Here is a 12,500-nt window from a genome sequence, read left to right as displayed (position 1 = left end):
TACGGCCATACCACCCTGAGCACGCCCGATCTCGTCTGATCTCGGAAGCTAAGCATGGTCGGGCTTGGTTAGTACTTGGATGGGAGACCGCCTGGGAATACCAGGTGCTGTAAGCTTTTTCGAATTTGCTTTGCAACCAGCTGAGGGAACGGTTGCTGCTGCTTTAAAGGAGAAACATCTTGGAAAGAGCAGGAAAGACTCACCATCAAAGAAAACAAGGATATGGAACCCTGACATTATTACTGATGGAAATGCTTGATAATTGTCATGATTTGATGATGGTGGTGGTGGTTCACATGTATAAATAAGGTATTGTGGGTTGAGTCTTTCGCTTACGGCCATACCACCCTGAGCACGCCCGATCTCGTCTGATCTCGGAAGCTAAGCAGGGTCGGGCTTGGTTAGTACTTGGATGGGAGACCGCCTGGGAATACCAGGTGCTGTAAGCTTTTTCGAATTTGCTTTGCAACCAGCAGAGGGAACGGTTGCTGCTGCTTTAAAGGAGAAACATCTTGGAAAGAGCAGGAAAGACTCAACATCAAAGAAAACAAGGATATGGAACCCTGACATTATTACTGATGGAAATGATTGATAATTGTCATGATTTGATGATGGTGGTGGTGGTTCACATGTATAAATAAGGTGTTGTGGGTTGAGTCTTTCGCTTACGGCCATACCACCCTGAGCACGCCCGATCTCGTCTGATCTCGGAAGCTAAGCATGGTCGGGCTTGGTTAGTACTTGGATGGGAGACCGCCTGGGAATACCAGGTGCTGTAAGCTTTTTCGAATTTGCTTTGCAACCAGCTGAGGGAAAGGTTGCTGCTGCTTTAAAGGAGAAACATCTTGGAAAGAGCAGGAAAGACTCACCATCAAAGAAAACAAGGATATGGAACCCTGACATTATTACTGATGGAAATGCTTGATAATTGTCATGATTTGATGATGGTGGTGGTGGTTCACATGTATAAATAAGGTATTGTGGGTTGAGTTTTTCGCTTACTGCCATACCACCCTGAGCACGCCCGATCTCGTCTGATCTCGGAAGCTAAGCAGGGTCGGGCTTGGTTAGTACTTGGATGGGAGACCGCCTGGGAATACCAGGTGCTGTAAGCTTTTTCGAATTTGCTTTGCAACCAGCAGAGGGAACGGTTGCTGCTGCTTTAAAGGAGAAACATCTTGGAAAGAGCAGGAAAGACTCAACATCAAAGAAAACAAGGATATGAAACCCTGACATTATTACTGATGGAAATGTTTGATAATTGTCATGATTTGATGATGGTGGTGGTGGTTCACATGTATAAATAAGGTATTGTGGGTTGAGTCTTTCGCTTACGGCCATACCACCCTGAGCACGCCCGATCTCGTCTGATCTCGGAAGCTAAGCATGGTCGGGCTTGGATAGTACTTGGATGGGAGACCGCCTGGGAATACCAGGTGCTGTAAGCTTTTTCGAATTTGCTTTGCAACCAGCTGAGGGAACGGTTGCTGCTGCTTTAAAGGAGAAACATCTTGGAAAGAGCAGGAAAGACTCACCATCAAAGAAAACAAGGATATGGAACCCTGACATTATTACTGATGGAAATGCTTGATAATTGTCATGATTTGATGATGGTGGTGGTGGTTCACATGTATAAATAAGGTATTGTGGGTTGAGTCTTTCGCTTACGGCCATACCACCCTGAGCACGCCCGATCTCGTCTGATCTCGGAAGCTAAGCAGGGTCGGGCTTGGTTAGTACTTGGATGGGAGACCGCCTGGGAATACCAGGTGCTGTAAGCTTTTTCGAATTTGCTTTGCAACCAGCAGAGGGAACGGTTGCTGCTGCTTTAAAGGAGAAACATCTTGGAAAGAGCAGGAAAGACTCAACATCATGGAAAACAAGGATATGGAACCCTGAAATTATTACTGATGAAAATGATTGATAATTGTCATGATTTGATGATGGTGGTGGTGGTTCACATGTATAAATAAGGTAATGTGGGTTGAGTCTCTCGCTTACGGCCATACCACCCTGAGCACGCCCGATCTCGTCTGATCTCGGAAGCTAAGCAGGGTCGGGCTTGGTTAGTACTTGGATGGGAGACCGCCTGGGAATACCAGGTGCTGTAAGCTTTTTCGAATAAGCTTTGCAACCAGCAGAGGGAACAGTTGCTGCTGCTTTAAAGGAGAAACATCTTGGAAAGAGCAGGAAAGACTCACCATCAAAGAAAACAAGGATAGGGAACCCTGACATTATTACTGATGGAAATGCTTGATAATTGTCATGATTTGATGATGGTGGTGGTGGTTCACATGTATAAATAAGGTATTGTGGGTTGAGTCTTTCTCTTACGGCCACACCAGCCTGAACGCCCTTGAACGCACCACGGAGTGACATCATCAACGAACCAGGAAGTAAGCCACCGCATGTGGATACAGAGGAACTATTTTTCTTTTTTTTTTCTCTTTTCCCAGCTTTTTTCTTGTTCTCTCTCTACATCTCCCTTTTTTTCGACTTCTTACGTGTTAATCCAACCGGACGTTAGCGTTGTGATTGTCTTGTTTAGTGTATGTGTGTCCCCCCGCGGCAGTGACGCACTGTGCGGGGGTAACGGAGCCTGTGTGGAAGGGCATCCGAGACCATGGCGGAGACCAGCACGGAGCGGGTGAGTGTTAACGCTGTCACCCACGGAGGTGACAGCGGGAGAGAAACTGAGCTGACGCAGAGCAAGAGCTGCACAAACAATGAGAGATATGACAGGGAGCAGACAGTGATGGTAGAGATGGAAGGAGAGGGAGAAGACACAGCTATGGAGCTGATGAGGTGTGTGCGTGAGTTGTGCGGGGGGCTGCTGGCGTGCAGACAGATCACTGATAAAAAATATGAGATGACCATGAGCCACCCTAAGGGGAAAGACAGACTCATGGAAGGATTCAAGATTGGGGAGACTCGGGTGCACGCAAGAGAACTGGTGAATGACGAGCTGGTGGTGTCATTTATGAATTTACCTTTTTACATTGAGGACAGGGAGATATTGGCAAAACTACAACTATGGGGGGTCTCTGCAGTATCTCCCATTAAAAGAAGGATGTGGCCAGGTACAAACGTGGCTGATGGGACAAGGTTCCTGAAAGTGAAATTCAATAACCAGATACAATCACTGCCGTATTCTACAAAGTTTGACACAGCGCTGGGGGCGGAGTATTTCAGGGTGCTGCACGACAAACAAGTAAAAGTGTGCAGGCTGTGCATAAAACCTGGCCACATAATGAGAGAGTGCCCGGAATTTCATTGCAACAGATGTGGAGTGCAAGGACATTATGCAAGGGAGTGCACGCAGGGGAGGAAGAGATGTGATTTGTGCCAGAACCTGATGAATGAATGCAGATGCAATAAGAGTGAGGCAGAAGATGATACGAGTGAAAGTGAGCAAGAAAGTGAGAGTGGAAGCAGGGAGGAAGGAGATGCGGAGGACATGGAAAGTGTGGAGGATGGAGACGGAAATGAAATGGAGGAGCAGGTGAGGGAGGATCCAGGGAAGCAGGAAGGAGAGCGGAGGATGGAGGAGACGAAAGGAGGAAAGAAAGAGGGAGCAGACCGGAAGACGAGGAAGGAGAGAACGAGAGTAAACGACGAAGAGGAGGATGGAGGAAGGAGGAGAGGAGTGCTGGAGCGAGAGCTGATCGCAGAAGGAAGGAGAGACGGGGCGGAGGAGAAAGGTCCCAAAACAAAGGAGACGAAAAGGCCAGAGAAGGGGGCGACGGTCGCAAGGAGAGACGGAGAGAAGGAAGCAGGCCGGGAGAAAAGGCGAGGAGAGGACGACACTGGAGGGACGGACAAGGAACTGAATGGAGCAAAGCCCAAAGAGACGGGAGAGGAGACCACTGCATCACAGACGGTAGGATCTGAAACGGACATGGATATAGAGGAAAAAATAAAACAAATGAGGAAAAGACAGAACACTCAGAGGCATACGAGGATAAATAAGAAAAGTAAAACTAAGGAAAAAACAAAATGAAAATAACAATACTAATAATGTTAATAATAATCTCAATAAATGCAAGGGGGCTAAAGAACAAAAAAAAAAGAAATCAGATATATGGTGACAGCAATTATGATATAATATGCTTACAGGAAACACACTGGGATGAGAGATGTATGAAAGAGGTGGAGGATGAATGGAGGGGAGATGTGTTTGCAAATAATGGAGATGGGAATGCAAGAGGTGTAGCTATATTAACAAAAAAGGGAGTGATAGGGAATGTGACAAGGTGTGAAGATGAGGGAGATGGGAGGGTGATAGGGATCAAGTTTGAGTATATGAATGAGGAGATTAAGCTAGTAAATGTGTATGCGCCGAATGAGGAGAAAGAAAGAAAGGAGATGTTTGAAAAGATGGGAGTGATGTGTGATGAAAACTGTATGATCGTGGGGGACTTTAATGTGTGGTGTGGGAAATTGGATGTGTCAAGGAACATGCATTTTAAGAATGACACAACAAGGGAGGTGCTAGAAAAGATAAAGAGTATGAAAGGATTGAGTGATGTATGGAGAGAAAGAAATCCAGAGGGGAGAGAGTTCTCAAGAGTACAGCTGGTGAAAGGGGAACTGAAACAGAGTAGGATAGATTTAGTATTGAGCACAAAGGGCATAGCGGAAAGGATTAAAGGTATAGAATATATAGTCACAACATATAGTGATCACAAGGTGTTAAAATTTACAATAGGGGGGGAAATAAGGAGAAGAGGAGGGGGAGTGTGGTGTATGAATGGGCAGCTGCTTAAAGATGAAAAATATAAAAAAGAAGTGAGAGAATACATAATGTGGGAGATGAATGAGAGAATGTATGAGGAAGACACAGGGAGGTGGTGGGAGAGACTGAAAGAGGGGATAAGGAACATGAGCAAAAAACACAGCAGGAACCGGGGAAAGAAAGAAAGAGAGAAGATACAAAGGCTAAAAAAGGAGTTAGAGGAAGAGGGGAAGAAAGCAGGGGAAGGGCTTAATATTGACATAGAGGGATATATAAGAAAGAAAGATGAACTTAAGGAAATAGAACAGGGAAAATGTGAGGGAGCTATAATAAGAAGTAGAGCGAAATATGCGATAGAGGGAGAAAAATGTACAGGGTATTTCTTAAGACTAGAGAAGATAAGGCAGGAGAAAAAGTATTTTGAGCAAGTGGAGGGGAAAGGGGGGGAAAAAATAACAGAGCTTGTAGGGATAGTGGAAAGAGTAGAAGAGTTTTATAGAGAGTTATATAAGAAAGAAGCGTTAGATGAGGAGAGCAGTAGGCAGGTTATAGACAAGATGGAAGCTAGACTGAGTGATGAGGATAGAGAGGTGTGCGAAGGAGAGATAAGTAAGGGAGAGATAGAGAAAGCAATAAATGGGTTAGGCAGAAATAAGAGTCCAGGGATAGATGGAATAATAGGAGAATTTTATATAGAGTTTAGAGAAGAATTAGTACCAGTGTTGGAGAGATTATATAGATGGGTAGAAGAGAAGGGAGAAATGCCGCAGAGTATGACAACAGGTCTAGTGAGCATAATATATAAAAAAGGGAGTAGGGACAAAGTAGAAAATTACAGGCCACTCACAATGTTAAATGGGGATTATAAGGTATTAGCAAAGGTGTTAGCAAACAGAATGAAGGAAGTAATAGGGACGGTGGTGGGAAGCACACAAGCGTATAGCATACCAGGGAGAGACATAGCCGACACAATAAGTAGTATTAGAGACACAATAACACACATGAAGGAGAACAATGGAGGGGCAGTAGTTAGTTTAGATCTTAACAAAGCTTTTGATAGAGTAGATCACAGTTATTTGTATAAAGTGTTAGAGAAGATGGGATTTGGAGGAAGGTTGATAGGATGGGTTAGGCGAATGTATGAAAGAGCAGGCAGTAAGATTAAAGTCAATGGGATAGTCACAGGTGAAGTTAGATTAGAAAGGTCAGTGAGGCAGGGATGTCCGCTATCGGCTCTGCTGTACTCCTTGTCAGCAGAGCCGTTAGCGGTACTCATACTGCAGAATAGGAGGATTAAGGGCATAGAACTACCGGGCGGACAGGTGAGCACACTATATCAATATGCGGATGATACAACAGTGACAGTGAGGGACAAGGAAAGTGTAGTACAGGTATTACAAAGTGTAGAACTGTATGGGAGGGCATCAGGAGCTAAAGTAAATATAGAAAAATCTGAAATAATGTATATAGGGGAAAGCAGAGGAGGGGAGGGAGTGAAAGGATTGAAGGAAAACAAAGGGTACATGAAGGTTCTGGGAGTGAACTTAGGGATTGAGGGAGAGGAAGGGAGAGATAGGCAGTATGAAGTACTGATAAACAACATAAAGAAAACATTGGGGTATTGGAAGCAGAGAAAGCTGAAATTAAAAGGGAAGGTAATAGTGGTAAATGCACTAATAATGAGCAAGATGGTGTATGTGATGAATGTGATGGATGTGCCTGTGAAAGTGTTGAAAGAAATAGAAAGAATCATAAGCAATTATTTGTGGGATGGGAAGGGAGTTAGGATAGCAAGAGAAGTGTTAGAAAATGAGTATGAGAACGGGGGACTGAAACTTGTCAATTTAGAGGGGAAAAAGAAAGCACTAAGGGTGAAAATGATGGTGAGATATTTAAAGGATAACAGAGATCATGTGTGGAAGGTATTTTTAAGAGAAGCAATAAATAAATGTGGAGGATGTGGAGAGAGCGGAGTGTTCATGGAACTAAAAAAAGGGATGATTGAAGGGGTGACTGACATATACAAAGAGATGCTTGGAGCGTGGGGAGAGTTTGTGAGAGGAGTGAAGTATGAATGCAAGAATGTGAGGCAGGTATGGGAGCAACCAGTGTTTTTAAATCCAAAAATTATGGTAGAGGGAGAAACTATTTTCAACAGGGTGATATGGAGGGCAGGGATAAGAAAGGTAAGGGATATGGTGTATGAGTACATACCGGGCTTCATGGGAGCACAGGTTATTGTGGATGAAGTAAGAGGGAATGGGGATGAAATATGGCCGGGCACAGCAAAAGGAGTAATAGAGAAAATTAAGACAGCAATGCCTAAAGAATGGATGGGAATGATTGAGAGAGAGAATGCGGTGAGGGGGGAAGAGAAAATAGAGATGTATGTGGGGGAAGGAGAATGCAAGGTGAGACTGGCAAAGGTGAAAACCAGAGTGATTTATAAATATATGAGAGGAAAAGAGATAAGGAGACCGGCTGCAGAGAAAGTGTGGAACAAAGTAATGAATGGAATGGATGTGGAGAGCATATGGGAGAATTTGAGAGTGAAATGGAATAGCATTGAATGCGAACACTTTGATTTCATGCTAAGGCACAATAGGATTTTTAATAATCTAATAATAAGTAAGTTTGACTGCAATGTGGAAAAGGAATGTGATGTATGTGGTGAGGGAGTGGAAACATGTATGCATGAATTTGTTGAATGTAAAGAACTAAGGGGATACTTTGAAAAAGTAAAGGGGTTAATAAATAAATGCTGGAAAGGAGAATGGGCAGTGAGAATGGAATGGAAGAAGCTGTGGCTGTTTGGTGTGAATGAAAGACAGAAGGGATGCAATGTAAACCTCATGAACTATGTGCTGAGCCATGCAAGGTATGCAGTTAAAATAAGAAGGAACACGGCTCACTACGAGAAAAGGAAATGTGATGTATGGACTGTTTTTCAAAACTTAACAGAAAGAGACGTGAGACAGATATGGGGCTATATTGGAGAAGAGGAGTTTAGAAAAGGATTTGTGGATGGAAGTACTTTTATTGAAATAATGAATGGAGATGTGAATGAGGTGAGAATGAATTTCGGTTAAAAGGGATGTTTCTTTTTATGAGTTGATGTTTGATTTTAATAATTTATTGATTTGTGTGTTTTCTGTGAAGTAAATATTTATGCATGTAAAAAGTACAGGCCTGGAAAGGGGCTGACAACACAAAATGTGTTAAAATGTAAATGTACATGTAATAAATGTAAATGCAAAATATTTTTGATAATAAAAAAAAAAAAAAAAAAAAAGCATGCCCGATCTCGTCTGATCTCGGAAGCTAAGCAGGGTCGGGCTTGGTTAGTACTTGGATGGGAGACCGCCTGGGAATACCAGGTGCTGTAAGCTTTTTCGAATTTGCTTTGCAACCAGCAGAGGGAACGGTTGCTGCTGCTTTAAAGGAGAAACATCTTGGAAAGAGCAGGAAAGACTCACCATCAAAGAAAACAAGGATATGGAACCCTGACATTATTACTGATGGAAATGCTTGATAATTGTCATGATTTGATGATGGTGGTGGTGGTTCACATGTATAAATAAGGTATTGTGGGTTGAGTCTTTCGCTTACGGCCATACCACACTGAGCACGCCCGATCTCGTCTGATCTCGGAAGCTAAGCAGGGTCGGGCTTGGTTAGTACTTGGATGGTAGACTGCCTGGGAATACCAGGTGCTGTAAGCTTTTTCGAATTTGCTTTGCAACCAGCAGAGGGAACGGTTGCTGCTGCTTTAAAGGAGAAAGATCTTGGAAAGAGCAGGAAAGACTCAACATCAAAGAAAACAAGGATATGGAACCCTGACATTATTACTGATGGAAATTATTGATAATTGTCATGATTTGATGATGGTGGTGGTGGTTCACATGTATAAATAAGGTATTGTGGGTTGAGTCTTTCGCTTACGGCCATACCACCCTGAGCACGCCCGATCTCGTCTGATCTCGGAAGCTATGCAGGGTCGGGCTTGGTTAGTACTTGGATGGGAGACCGCCTGGGAATACCAGGTGCTGTAAGCTTTTTCGAATTTGCTTTGCAACCAGCAGAGGGAACGGTTGCTGCTGCTTTAAAGGAGAAACATCTTGGAAAGAGCAGGAAAGACTCAACATCAAAGAAAACAAGGATATGGAACCCTGACATTATTACTGATGGAAATGATTGATAATTGTCATGATTTGATGATGGTGGTGGTGGTTCACATGTATAAATAAGGTATTGTGGGTTGAGTCTTTTGCTTACGGCCATACCACCCTGAGCACGCCCGATCTCGTCTGATCTCGGAAGCTAAGCAGGGTCGGGCTTGGTTAGTACTTGGATGGGAGACCGCCTGGGAATACCAGGTGCTGTAAGCTTTTTCGAATTTGCTTTGCAACCAGCAGAGGGAACGGTTGCTGCTGCTTTAAAGGAGAAACATCTTGGAAAGAGCAGGAAAGACTCACCATCAAAGAAAACAAGGATATGGAACCCTGACATTATTACTGATGGAAATGATTGATAATTGTTATGATTTGATGATGGTGGTGGTGGTTCACATGTATAAATAAGGTATTGTGGGTTGAGTCTTTCGCTTACGGCCATACCACCCTGAGCACGCCCGATCTCGTCTGATCTTGGAAGCTAAGCAGGGTCGGGCTTGGTTAGTACTTGGATGGGAGACCGCCTGGGAATACCAGGTGCTGTAAGCTTTTTCGAATTTGCTTTGCAAACAGCAGAGGGAACGGTTGCTGCTGCTTTAAAGGAGAAACATCTTGGAAAGAGCAGGAAAGACTCACCATCAAAGAAAACAAGGATATGGAACCCTGACATTATTACTGATGGAAATGATTGATAATTGTCATGATTTGATGATGGTGGTGGTGGTTCACATGTATAAATAAGGTATTGTGGGTTGAGTCTTTCGCTTACGGCCATGCCACCCTGAGCACGCCCGATCTCGTCTGATCTTGGAAGCTAAGCATGGTCGGGCTTGGTTAGTACTTGGATGGGAGACCGCCTGGGAATACCAGGTGCTGTAAGCTTTTTCGAATTTGCTTTGCAACCAGCTGAGGGAACGGTTGCTGCTGCTTTAAAGGAGAAACATCTTGGAAAGAGCAGGAAAGACTCACCATCAAAGAAAACAAGGATATGGAACCCTGACATTATTACTGATGGAAATGCTTGATAATTGTCATGATTTGATGATGGTGGTGGTGGTTCACATGTATAAATAAGGTATTGTGGGTTGAGTCTTTCGCTTACGGCCATACCACACTGAGCACGCCCGATCTCGTCTGATCTCGGAAGCTAAGCAGGGTCGGGCTTGGTTAGTACTTGGATGGTAGACTGCCTGGGAATACCAGGTGCTGTAAGCTTTTTCGAATTTGCTTTGCAACCAGCAGAGGGAACGGTTGCTGCTGCTTTAAAGGAGAAAGATCTTGGAAAGAGCAGGAAAGACTCAACATCAAAGAAAACAAGGATATGGAACCCTGACATTATTACTGATGGAAATTATTGATAATTGTCATGATTTGATGATGGTGGTGGTGGTTCACATGTATAAATAAGGTATTGTGGGTTGAGTCTTTCGCTTACGGCCATACCACCCTGAGCACGCCCGATCTCGTCTGATCTCGGAAGCTAAGCAGGGTCGGGCTTGGTTAGTACTTGGATGGGAGACCGCCTGGGAATACCAGGTGCTGTAAGCTTTTTCGAATTTGCTTTGCAACCAGCAGAGGGAACGTTTGCTGCTGCTTTAAAGGAGAAACATCTTGGAAAGAGCAGGAAAGACTCAACATCAAAGAAAACAAGGATATGGAACCCTGACATTATTACTGATGGAAATGATTGATAATTGTCATGATTTGATGGTGGTGGTGGTGGTTCACATGTATAAATAAGGTATTGTGGGTTGAGTCTTTCGCTTACGGCCATACCACCCTGAGCACGCCCGATCTCGTCTGATCTCGGAAGCTAAGCAGGGTCGGGCTTGGTTAGTACTTGGATGGGAGACCGCCTGGGAATACCAGGTGCTGTAAGCTTTTTCGAATTTGCTTTGCAACCAGCAGAGGGAACGGTTGCTGCTGCTTTAAAGGAGAAACATCTTGGAAAGAGCAGGAAAGACTCACCATCAAAGAAAACAAGGATATGGAACCCTGACATTATTACTGATGGAAATGCTTGATAATTGTCATGATTTGATGATGGTGGTGGTGGTTCACATGTATAAATAAGGTATTGTGGGTTGAGTCTTTCGCTTACGGCCATACCACACTGAGCACGCCCGATCTCGTCTGATCTCGGAAGCTAAGCAGGGTCGGGCTTGGTTAGTACTTGGATGGGAGACCGCCTGGGAATACCAGGTGCTGTAAGCTTTTTCGAATTTGCTTTGCAACCAGCAGAGGGAACGGTTGCTGCTGCTTTAAAGGAGAAACATCTTGGAAAGAGCAGGAAAGACTCAACATCAAAGAAAACAAGGATATGGAACCCTGAAATTATTACTGATGAAAATGATTGATAATTGTCATGATTTGATGATGGTGGTGGTGGTTCACATGTATAAATAAGGTAATGTGGGTTGAGTCTCTCGCTTACGGCCATACCACCCTGAGCATGCCCGATCTCGTCTGATCTCGGAAGCTAAGCAGGGTCGGGCTTGGTTATTACTTGGATGGGAGACCGCCTGGGAATACCAGGTGCTGTAAGCTTTTTCGAATAAGCTTTGCAACCAGCAGAGGGAACAGTTGCTGCTGCTTTAAAGGAGAAACATCTTGGAAAGAGCAGGAAAGACTCACCATCAAAGAAAACAAGGATAGGGAACCCTGACATTATTACTGATGGAAATGCTTGATAATTGTCATGACTTGATGATGGTGGTGGTGGTTCACATGTATAAATAAGGTATTGTGGGTTGAGTCTTTCGCTTACGGCCATACCACCCTGAGCACGCCCGATCTCGTCTGATCTCGGAAGCTAAGCAGGGTCGGGCTTGGTTAGTACTTGGATGGGAGACCGCCTGGGAATACCAGGTGCTGTAAGCTTTTTCGAATTTGCTTTGCAACCAGCAGAGGGAACGGTTGCTGCTGCTTTAAAGGAGAAACATCTTGGAAAGAGCAGGAAAGACTCACCATCAAAGAAAACAAGGATATGGAACCCTGACATTATTACTGATGGAAATGATTGATAATTGTTATGATTTGATGATGGTGGTGGTGGTTCACATGTATAAATAAGGTATTGTGGGTTGAGTCTTTCGCTTACGGCCATACCACCCTGAGCACGCCCGATCTCGTCTGATCTTGGAAGCTAAGCAGGGTCGGGCTTGGTTAGTACTTGGATGGGAGACCGCCTGGGAATACCAGGTGCTGTAAGCTTTTTCGAATTTGCTTTGCAAACAGCAGAGGGAACGGTTGCTGCTGCTTTAAAGGAGAAACATCTTGGAAAGAGCAGGAAAGACTCACCATCAAAGAAAACAAGGATATGGAACCCTGACATTATTACTGATGGAAATGATTGATAATTGTCATGATTTGATGATGGTGGTGGTGGTTCACATGTATAAATAAGGTATTGTGGGTTGAGTCTTTCGCTTACGGCCATGCCACCCTGAGCACGCCCGATCTCGTCTGATCTTGGAAGCTAAGCATGGTCGGGCTTGGTTAGTACTTGGATGGGAGACCGCCTGGGAATACCAGGTGCTGTAAGCTTTTTCGAATTTGCTTTGCAACCAGCTGAGGGAACGGTTGCTGCTGCT

At 44.2% G+C, this 12,500-nt stretch overlaps 20 non-coding genes across 20 annotated transcripts in view; all 20 read left to right on the top strand.

The window, feature by feature from the left end:
• The window catches only part of LOC133006541 (5S ribosomal RNA), a 119-nt gene extending 3 nt beyond the window's left edge, over nucleotides 1-116 (top strand). The window contains exon 1 of the ribosomal RNA XR_009679065.1: nucleotides 1-116. This exon is cut by the window's left edge and continues 3 nt beyond it. This is a non-coding gene — a ribosomal RNA (5S ribosomal RNA).
• Nucleotides 117-330: 214 nt separating this feature from the next.
• Nucleotides 331-449, top strand: LOC133008110 (5S ribosomal RNA). Its single transcript, XR_009680390.1, has one exon. It is a non-coding gene; the product is annotated as a 5S ribosomal RNA (ribosomal RNA).
• A 214-nt stretch (nucleotides 450-663) lies between these two features.
• On the top strand, nucleotides 664-782 carry LOC133006540 (5S ribosomal RNA). The gene has a single exon (XR_009679064.1). It is a non-coding gene; the product is annotated as a 5S ribosomal RNA (ribosomal RNA).
• A 214-nt stretch (nucleotides 783-996) lies between these two features.
• Nucleotides 997-1,115, top strand: LOC133006185 (5S ribosomal RNA). Its single transcript, XR_009678731.1, has one exon. It is a non-coding gene; the product is annotated as a 5S ribosomal RNA (ribosomal RNA).
• Nucleotides 1,116-1,329: 214 nt separating this feature from the next.
• Nucleotides 1,330-1,448, top strand: LOC133006644 (5S ribosomal RNA). Its single transcript, XR_009679163.1, has one exon. It is a non-coding gene; the product is annotated as a 5S ribosomal RNA (ribosomal RNA).
• Nucleotides 1,449-1,662: 214 nt separating this feature from the next.
• On the top strand, nucleotides 1,663-1,781 carry LOC133008109 (5S ribosomal RNA). Its single transcript, XR_009680389.1, has one exon. It is a non-coding gene; the product is annotated as a 5S ribosomal RNA (ribosomal RNA).
• Nucleotides 1,782-1,995: 214 nt separating this feature from the next.
• On the top strand, nucleotides 1,996-2,114 carry LOC133008108 (5S ribosomal RNA). The gene has a single exon (XR_009680388.1). It is a non-coding gene; the product is annotated as a 5S ribosomal RNA (ribosomal RNA).
• A 6,224-nt stretch (nucleotides 2,115-8,338) lies between these two features.
• On the top strand, nucleotides 8,339-8,457 carry LOC133007470 (5S ribosomal RNA). Its single transcript, XR_009679940.1, has one exon. It is a non-coding gene; the product is annotated as a 5S ribosomal RNA (ribosomal RNA).
• Nucleotides 8,458-8,671: 214 nt separating this feature from the next.
• On the top strand, nucleotides 8,672-8,790 carry LOC133006723 (5S ribosomal RNA). Its single transcript, XR_009679238.1, has one exon. It is a non-coding gene; the product is annotated as a 5S ribosomal RNA (ribosomal RNA).
• A 214-nt stretch (nucleotides 8,791-9,004) lies between these two features.
• Nucleotides 9,005-9,123, top strand: LOC133008106 (5S ribosomal RNA). Its single transcript, XR_009680386.1, has one exon. It is a non-coding gene; the product is annotated as a 5S ribosomal RNA (ribosomal RNA).
• A 214-nt stretch (nucleotides 9,124-9,337) lies between these two features.
• LOC133006339 (5S ribosomal RNA) lies at nucleotides 9,338-9,456 on the top strand. Its single transcript, XR_009678875.1, has one exon. It is a non-coding gene; the product is annotated as a 5S ribosomal RNA (ribosomal RNA).
• Nucleotides 9,457-9,670: 214 nt separating this feature from the next.
• LOC133007457 (5S ribosomal RNA) lies at nucleotides 9,671-9,789 on the top strand. The gene has a single exon (XR_009679927.1). It is a non-coding gene; the product is annotated as a 5S ribosomal RNA (ribosomal RNA).
• A 214-nt stretch (nucleotides 9,790-10,003) lies between these two features.
• On the top strand, nucleotides 10,004-10,122 carry LOC133007469 (5S ribosomal RNA). The gene has a single exon (XR_009679939.1). It is a non-coding gene; the product is annotated as a 5S ribosomal RNA (ribosomal RNA).
• Nucleotides 10,123-10,336: 214 nt separating this feature from the next.
• On the top strand, nucleotides 10,337-10,455 carry LOC133008105 (5S ribosomal RNA). Its single transcript, XR_009680385.1, has one exon. It is a non-coding gene; the product is annotated as a 5S ribosomal RNA (ribosomal RNA).
• A 214-nt stretch (nucleotides 10,456-10,669) lies between these two features.
• On the top strand, nucleotides 10,670-10,788 carry LOC133008104 (5S ribosomal RNA). The gene has a single exon (XR_009680384.1). It is a non-coding gene; the product is annotated as a 5S ribosomal RNA (ribosomal RNA).
• Nucleotides 10,789-11,002: 214 nt separating this feature from the next.
• LOC133006611 (5S ribosomal RNA) lies at nucleotides 11,003-11,121 on the top strand. The gene has a single exon (XR_009679132.1). It is a non-coding gene; the product is annotated as a 5S ribosomal RNA (ribosomal RNA).
• A 214-nt stretch (nucleotides 11,122-11,335) lies between these two features.
• Nucleotides 11,336-11,454, top strand: LOC133007018 (5S ribosomal RNA). The gene has a single exon (XR_009679516.1). It is a non-coding gene; the product is annotated as a 5S ribosomal RNA (ribosomal RNA).
• A 214-nt stretch (nucleotides 11,455-11,668) lies between these two features.
• On the top strand, nucleotides 11,669-11,787 carry LOC133008103 (5S ribosomal RNA). Its single transcript, XR_009680383.1, has one exon. It is a non-coding gene; the product is annotated as a 5S ribosomal RNA (ribosomal RNA).
• Nucleotides 11,788-12,001: 214 nt separating this feature from the next.
• On the top strand, nucleotides 12,002-12,120 carry LOC133006338 (5S ribosomal RNA). The gene has a single exon (XR_009678874.1). It is a non-coding gene; the product is annotated as a 5S ribosomal RNA (ribosomal RNA).
• Nucleotides 12,121-12,334: 214 nt separating this feature from the next.
• LOC133007454 (5S ribosomal RNA) lies at nucleotides 12,335-12,453 on the top strand. The gene has a single exon (XR_009679925.1). It is a non-coding gene; the product is annotated as a 5S ribosomal RNA (ribosomal RNA).
• Nucleotides 12,454-12,500: the final 47 nt, after the last annotated feature.

The sequence above is a fragment of the Limanda limanda genome, chromosome 7, assembly GCF_963576545.1.
Source record: "Limanda limanda chromosome 7, fLimLim1.1, whole genome shotgun sequence".
In the NCBI taxonomy this organism is placed as follows: domain Eukaryota; kingdom Metazoa; phylum Chordata; class Actinopteri; order Pleuronectiformes; family Pleuronectidae; genus Limanda; species Limanda limanda.
Note: the sequence above shows the minus strand (reverse complement) of the source record. Positions and strands in the feature narration are given on the sequence as shown.